At 41.7% G+C, this 8,485-nt stretch overlaps 1 pseudogene; it reads left to right on the top strand.

The window, feature by feature from the left end:
* Window positions 1-6,753, top strand: part of LOC106472313 — a 13,040-nt pseudogene extending 6,287 nt beyond the window's left edge.
* The last annotated feature ends 1,732 nt before the right edge of the window (window positions 6,754-8,485 follow it).

Raw genomic sequence — 8,485 nt, 5'->3', positions numbered from 1 at the left:
ATCCTGTATATAAGTACGTCATTTTTCGACAAAGCATAGCTAATGGGTTTCCCAGTATTACGATCATTCAGAGATACTTTGAAAATTATTGTTATCTAGTTGATTTAGGGGGGGGGGGTGACACTCTCAGTTGACCCTGTCAGTGAACTTATTTATAGTGAGATGGAAATGCATAATTGGATCTGTGGTGGTCCTCCAGAGGACTCTAAGGCTGCAATTGAGGACAATTCTGGACATTTTGCAGTGACTTTAGATTTACTTTTTCCTGTGCCTTCTTTTAGTCTGTTGGATTTTTAGTCTCCCTGTAGGACAGTGGTACATTTATGAACTCACAACACTGAAGTCGGGGAATCGATTCCCTCCGGTGGATGCAACAGATGGTCCAAAGTTGCTTTGCTCTAACAAAACAACTTTACCTCACAAAACATTATTCCAATCAACGGTAATCAACACAGTCTTTAAGTGACTGAAAACGAGGACAATTTGGGATAAGCTGGATTTGTTTGCTTTTCTTCTGTTGGTTCTTAGAGTGTGTGATGTTTAGGGCTTTTTCCCAGTTGCTTTTGGGCTTTCACCTTGGCTGAAAGGTCTGGGAGTGAATTTTTAGTTTGTTTTCTTCTCCTTGCATGGATGTTGTGGTTCATGCTGGAAGGTTTATTTCTCAATTATGTGAAGGGACAGTTAGGCCTTTTCCAACACCTTGTTAGAACTTTGTGATTTAGCCTACCACTGCCAGGTGGAGGCATTTTCCGACCCTCAAGTAATACATCTGCTTCGCTTCTTGAATTTCAGGGGTCTAAGGCAGAGTTTGTAGTTCACCTGAAGAATTCAATGTCCCATTATGGGACATTTGTTTCCATTTACTTCACTTTGTTAGAAGACTATCAGGATGACCAACTTCATTGATGATGAGCTGGATCCATCTGTTAGCATGCATATTGGTTCAAATATTGACTTCTACATTCCTCCCTGTTGTTATTGGAGTCTCAAATTATATCGGCTCCTACAGGGGATCATAGTTCCACCCCTATTTGTGAGTCCCGATCCCAACATCAACCCCTCATTGTCATTGGTACCCAGAATAGATTCTGTCTATATCCAAGGTTTCCACTGCCCAGTCATATCGCCAGTGGTGTTGGTGATTATTGTATACCTTCAGGAGCTGTGGGGACTCAGTTCCAAGAATTTTTGGACATGTGGTAACCTTAACCATGGGTCTAGGAGCACTGCAGGTCCTTGAGTCACAATTAGTCATTCAGTTCATATCTTCACCACTGTTATCTATCCAACCTGTAGGGTTCCACCTCCAGCCAGTTCATTGGTATTTGGAACTTAGTTCTAGGGTTATCTGTGTTTGGTTAGTCTGGGGGAAGTGAGAGAATCATGCTAGTTCTTCTGAATTTTTATTTCTGACAGCTGTTGGTGTCCTTGTCTATATGCCTAGGTTCTCTAAGGGTCACAAGTTACTCATTCCTCAATCTAGGCCCGGCATGGCCAGGTGGTTAGGGCGCACGACTCGCAATCTGAGGGTCGTGGGTTCGAATCCCCATTACACCAAACATGCTCATCCTTTCAGCCATGGGGGCATTATAATGTGACAGTCAATTCCACTATTTGTTGGTAAAAGAGTAGTCCAAGAGTTGGTGGTGGGTGGTTATGACTAGCTGCCTTCCCTCTAGTCTTACACTGCTAAATTAGGAATGGCTAGTGCAGATAGCCCTCGTGTAGCTTTTCGTGAAATTCAAAACAAACAAACAATTCCTCAGTCTATGTTGATTTATATTTTTATATTGAGATTGTAGATGTCCAAGTTGGTTGCAGTTGGCTCCTATCCGAACTTTGTCATACGGGTGGTATCCCACCACTGTCGGCGTTTGTGGTGCACAAGGGTCAGGTACTGCAGTTCCGCGTTTTTCCCTTGGAATCGCATCAGCTTCACATGGGTTCTTCCGTATCGTACGTGTTTTTTTCTCTTCTCCTTTATTCCATCGTATTGTGCACACACCGTTCCATGGACAACTGGTTGCTACTGGCACCATCTTGTCAATTTTCATATCATCACATCCTGGCTTCCCTTTCAGGACTGAGATATCTATTCTTGCTCCAGTTCAATATGTCATCAGTCTGGGTATTTTTCATCTCATCTCTGAGTTGGGCTTAGCTGATTCCCATCTGGCTCACCGCAATAGAATAGGATGCCACATTCTTACAAAACATCTTCACATAATCAATATAGTTTCATAAAATACTAAAAAAATATTTAGAAGTTTCATGATTTCTGCATGCTACCATTTATTTTTGTTTAACGTTTACTGGCAATGACCAGCATTAAAATATTTGAAACTTAAAGCCACAATTTCCAGTTAAAGGGTTTTGTTTTATCTACAAAACCTTTTGAGAGTCTGATTAAACATCTGTATTAGCCACAGTTTCTAGTGAAAGGATTTGGTTTCATTTAAAAAACCTTGTGGAAGTCTGATTAAACATCTGTCTATCAGCCACAGTTTTCAGTTAAAGGATTTGGTTTTATCTACAAAATACTTGTGAGAGTTTGATTAAACATCTGTTAGCCACAGTTTCCAGTTAAAGGATTTGGTTTGATTTAAAAAACTTTGTGAGAGTCTGATTAAACATCTGTTTATTAGCCACAGTTTCCAGTTAAATTATTTGGTTTGGTCTATACATTCAAAATTTTATTGAACTACTATTTTATAAATGTATGTCAATAAACTTGTTATCAGATTTTAATTCAAATTTTACTATTCATTAGTTAATTTCTTAATTTGAAAGTAAATATAAAAACAACTAAATATCGATTTTGTATGTCACATTGGTATGTCATCTCCTGTGTTTGGTCAGATTACATTTTCATGATGCCCACAATACAATGTCTATAGCTTCATATGAATTATAAACTCAGATTAATGATATTGGTAAGTTAGAATATATATATAATAAAAACCTCCTGCCTTTTCTATTTGTTAAGATATCATAATATTTATTAAATCCACCATATTGGTTCCACCCACGACTTCGTCATTTGAGAAGACTTGTTTATCTATGTGTGCTTTTTCATGCCTATAAGTTTACAACCAATCGAAAGCTCTAAATTTCCTGTATGTAATTCTGTTAGTCTTTCTAAGTTATTTACGAGAGGAAAGCTCTTTATATTTTTGGAGAGTTTGAAGTATTATGATCAGTGTTATTTTCAGAACAGTAATTCGATTTTTCCGATACAGTACCTGCCTCCTCTCACAAGCTTAACTATTCTCGTTCAGTGCTGCCCTCTATATGCAAACTTTTCTTTATTCATGCCACGACCCTTCTGTCCTCCCCCCTATTGGAATTGCAAGATGTCTCTCATGCAAATCATCATGCATCACCACCTCAGCAATAAGAGCATGACATTCTCATGTGACACATGTGACTCACTCTACACTCGTCTACCAAACTACCACTTCTCATTTGGCAGTGCTTGTGTTCGGACATGCTCTTTTATTTAGTTAATGCTTCACATTCAAATTTCTTTCCTAACGAAGTGGTTGTTTTTTAAATTAATTTGCATTCATTCAGCCTCTTTCTTCTATTAGTATTTATCAGTTAATTCTAGTTGCCTTATTTTCTGCACACAAACTTGATGAACCTTTCTGTGCAATGAATTCCGAAGCTAACATTCGGGAGTTACGCCAGTGACCAGTATTTTTTCTCAGGCCTCAGATGTGGGCATATCAGTGGTGGATTTATCTGCTTTTAAATTCCAGGAGATCAAATGTTGCATGGGATAACCTTTGTTTCCGGACATTGTCCAGGCTGACAAGGACCTCATCTTTTTTCACCTCCAGATTTTGCCATTCCTTCCCATTCCCAAACTGACGAGTGTACTAGGCCTAATGTGGTCTTTATGGATTTTGTGTCTCAGGTTTGTGATGTTTTATCCCTCCTTTCCCCTATTTCTTATGCACATCATCCTTCCTTACTGTATGAAAAATTTTCCCAACCCCTTTTTGGTTTTTCCTCCCTCGCCTGATATTCGGGTTCATGCTGATCACTTTGCCTCACAATTAAGTGGGGTGATTAGCATGACATGCCCCAATATGGAATTCAGATCAGTTCGCACTTCCCTACCATTGTGCTGATTACTCATTTTTAGACCAGCAATTGTTAGGTTTCTTATTGCCTATTTTGGTGGTGGTTCCTGAATCATCTCAGTCTTACCCATGCCCAATATTCTCGCTTGTCTCTTACCCTTACAAATCTATCACGGTATCTTTCTTCCACACACCTCCTATCTGTGGCTCTCTACAGAAATCCTGAGAGGTTTTCTGGAGATACCCTTTCCCTTCTCTCCTCCACTTTAGCCCACATGTCATCTTCAGCTCTGGCATTACATACATGTTTTTTTATTGTAGGGACCTTATAGGATGTGATGCCATATTGGCTTGGGTCTGTTTACCCTAGTCATATCTTTGGGATTTACGTATGGGCCCCATTTCTGAGGTGTTACGTTTTTATATACGGTTCCTGAAATTCTGGAGCCTCGGGTAACATTGATCCAACAACATTCCACCCTTACTAATATCATAGCCTGTTTATTTCAGTCAGAGCCTCATTTGCCTCCAATTACCATTTCCCATCCTTCCCTTTCCCAGCTCTTACCCCGCCCCTTCTACTCGGGGTACTTCTTCTCGTCACTTTCCTTGACGATGCACCCCCTGTCACCATCAGTACCAGTGATTACTCTGTGGGTTCTGGTCCAGTAGGAACTTAATTGTTCAAATTTCTTCATTGCTGACATTCCTTCATTGGCAATCAATGGGTGCTTCAGGTTCTGTCAGAAAGATTTGTTGTCCGGTTTCTTACCCCATCTCCCCTTACACCATTTCCTTCCCTCCTTCTCAATATCCCATGACCAGCCAGTATCTTTCAAAACTGGTTTGGGAATTGCTCTTGCAGTGGGCCATCAAACCTGTTCCCCATCCTTCCTGGTGTTTTTATTCCAGCCTTGTTGTTGTCTCCAATAAAACTGGGGATTGGTGGCTGGTAATCGATTTATCTCGTCTCAACTGCTTCGACATAGTCTGCTGATGTTCATTCAGACAATTCTATGGTGGTGGCATATATCAACCATCAAGGGGCACCTGGTTCAGAGAACTCTGTTTTTGCTCATTAGATCTCTTATACTGTGCCCACACACATCACATTCATCTTATTGCATATCACGTGCCAGATGTTTTCAATCTGGTCATAGGTTGTCCTTTACACCTCAACTGTATATATCCCACAGAGTGGTCTTTTGATCCTCTTGTTTTCAGGGATCTTTGCCATTGGTGGGATTCTCTCCACGTGGATGCCTTTGCTATGGGCCTCGATAACAAGTTAGCTCTCTTTTGGTCGCCTGTACTTCATCTCCATGCTCTGACAGTCAATGTCTTCATCCAGGATTGGTCACATAAGTATCTTTGTGTGTACACACCCATCCAATTACTTCATCGGGTGATTTCTGTCATCCAATTCATTCCTGTCAGGTCCTCCTGATTCCTCCTTACTGGCCAGCTTAGCCTTTGGTTTCCATGGTTACAGCAACTGCTCCTCTTCCCTCCTGTTCCTCTTCCACTTTCTCCCTATCTTCTTCATCAACCTCGGTCACATGTCCTACATCCCACTCTTCACATCCTGCATCTTCATGCCTGGCTTTCGTCTGGCCCTTGGCAACAAGATCTGGTTTCACACGGCAAGTTTATTCTTTGTTAGCCAGTTCCATCTGTCCATCTTGCATGGAAGTGTGCCAATGCAAATCGAAGGTATTCTGTCAGTGGTCTACAACTAGGGGGTTTCCCACTGGCTGCCCTACTGTGGCTTGTGTGGCAAAATTTCTCACCTTGATCTTTAACTGTCAGTCTTCAGCTTCCTCACTTTCGGGATATCGGGCAGCCTTATCCCATACCTTTCATATTTCCAATATGTTAAGTTTTTACTCCACCAGTCATTACCATGCTCATGTGCTCCTTCCAGTATGATATGTTGCCCTCCCGGGTGACCTGTTTTTCTGGATTAGGATATTAACGTGGTTCTCCATTCCCTTACTTTACCTTTGTTTTAACCACTTTTCTTATGTTCCATGTTTCATCTTTCCCTTAAAACATACCTCCTCCTTCTCTTAACCTGTGGATGTTGATGGTGTGATTTGTTTGCCATTGACATTTCATGTACCCTTCATCCAGATCATTCCTTTCTCTCAAAGACATCTGCAGCTCGGGAGTGTGGTTTTTCCTTTTCTCCTATTTCTCATCTTTACCCTCGACCGGATCCAGATAGGCATTTTTGCCTGGTCAGGGATCTTCGTTGTTATATTGCTCATACTACTTTTTTTCCAGGTACATGTTCCTGACTCTTTATCCCTGGCAGTTCTCCTCCTTTTTTGATCTTTCACTTTCTACCCTTACCAATTTAGTCTATCTTTTGATACGATTGGCCTGTTCCTCCTTACCTTCTTCCTCCCAGAATTTGTTCCAGGTGTCCTCCCATCAGATCTGACACCTCATTTTTTCCCTTTCTTCTAGTCTTTGTCGTACAGTGGAGGAGACTGTGCAGTCTGGCATGTGGACCACACCTAGTACATTAATCTCCCACTATTTCCATCATATCATGGTTTCCTCTTCATCAGGGTTTCGTCTGCCACCTGTGGCCATTCTTCAGACTTCGGTGTGACTCTAACTGGTAAGTTTTTATTCATACTTTCCTTTCTTTTCAGGGGCCTATATCTATTTCTTTATCCCATGGATCCCACTCTGTGGTGAGTGGTGCCAGACTAGGTATTGTTTAACTCGAAATCCGCACTGTCCAGCCATGTTGACTCCTACTTTATCTTCCTTGGTTTTGCACGCTCACTGTTGAGATGGGTGTTCCACAAGATTGCTTGTAGGTGCATGACCTAATGATATTTTGCTTCATAAACATCCTGGACCATACCACCCATGGACTGCATGGGTAGAGTAGAAGGAGATTGATGCCCATCCCTGTCATGCCTGGAGTGAATAACTCGGTATGGTTGGTCTGCTTTTCAAAATAAGGTTTTGTGGTCACTCATTGCATTGTCTCAGGTGATGACGTTCCTCCAGACTCTACACTACATTGTCACCCTCCTTTCTGTGAGTGGAGTATGGGAGTCCTTATCACTTTCCAGTTCCAAGCTGCTGGGGTGTTTGACCATGGAGGGCGGTGGGGTTCTGCAGGTGTAGGTGACATGATACCCCCCTATTTGTGATAACCAATGACAATGGAGTGAGATGTCAGAATGTAGTTCACCCGTTCGATTGGGAGCCCTCATCCTACCCTTGCGTGGATGTCTGTACCCTGTGGGCAGGTTTTAGATTTAGAATGAACAGATCAACATAAATCCTTACACAGTTTCAGGTTGTCTAACTTCCTCCCTCAGTTTTTCCATCTGTGTTGTGGTTCACAATGGTCGCATGTGGAATTGTTTCGATTCTGTCCTTAGCTATCCCTCCTCCTCCTCTTCTTCTTATGGGGATGTTATTACCATTTGGATGGTCCAGGCCTGTTTCACAGTTGGGGGATTTGATTGCATGCGATAGACATCCTTTTGATACGGGATGTCAATTCCCGGATCAATAGACTGGTGATGATCCTCATGGCATACCCAGAAATTGGTGCGGGTCTTAATCCCCAATTCTTATGTTTGAAGATAGTATGATATGCATCCTACCCTCGTGCAGATGTTGGAACCCCGCAAGGAGGTTTTGGATGTTGATGACTTACCAAGTACAATCTGCCACGTCCTAGTCACTCTACACTTAGGGGCACATCTTTTGTTTACCCATTTTTCTCATTGTGGGATTGAGTTACAGTATATTTCTATGGTTAGGATCACTTTCCTGACACATTCTCTCCCACTCGGATGTGCACATCTCATTTTCTGCCGTTATATGTTACACATTCCACAGTTGGGCGAAGAGTATATCTGACTCAGAAGTGGTACAGTTCCCCTCTACTGATCTTTGGAGCTGAATCTGTCATTTCCAAGGGTATCCGAATGCTTTTGAGGGGTACTTCTGTCATTCCCTAGCACTGGTCCCTCCTCCTTATCAATGTGAGATTCTCACTAATCTTGTGAGATGAGTAAGTACTGTATTAGGTGCTTACTTCTTCTCACCCTTCCTCCCCACATTTCTTCAATGCTGACATCTGCCAAACATCGAAGTGGTAGTTCGGTAGAGGAAGTCACTTGCATCGTGTGAGCATGTCATGCTCATATTGGTGAGGAGATGATGCATGATGAGTTGCTTGAGAGACATGTTGGAATCTTGCACTCCAATAGGGGGGAGCAGAAGGCTCGTGCCATGTGTAAAGAAAAAGTTCGTATATAGAGGGCAGCACTGAATGAGAATAGCTAATCTTGTGAGTACCTATCAAAAATACATTTTCAGTATAGGAAAATTATAACTTTTAGACCCAAATACAACAT

The sequence above is a fragment of the Limulus polyphemus genome, unplaced genomic scaffold (genome assembly GCF_000517525.1).
Source record: "Limulus polyphemus unplaced genomic scaffold, Limulus_polyphemus-2.1.2 Scaffold5241, whole genome shotgun sequence".
NCBI classification, from domain to species: Eukaryota; Metazoa; Arthropoda; class Merostomata; order Xiphosura; family Limulidae; genus Limulus; species Limulus polyphemus.
The sequence above is the reverse complement of the archived record's forward strand: the minus strand, read 5'-3'. Positions and strand labels throughout refer to the sequence as shown.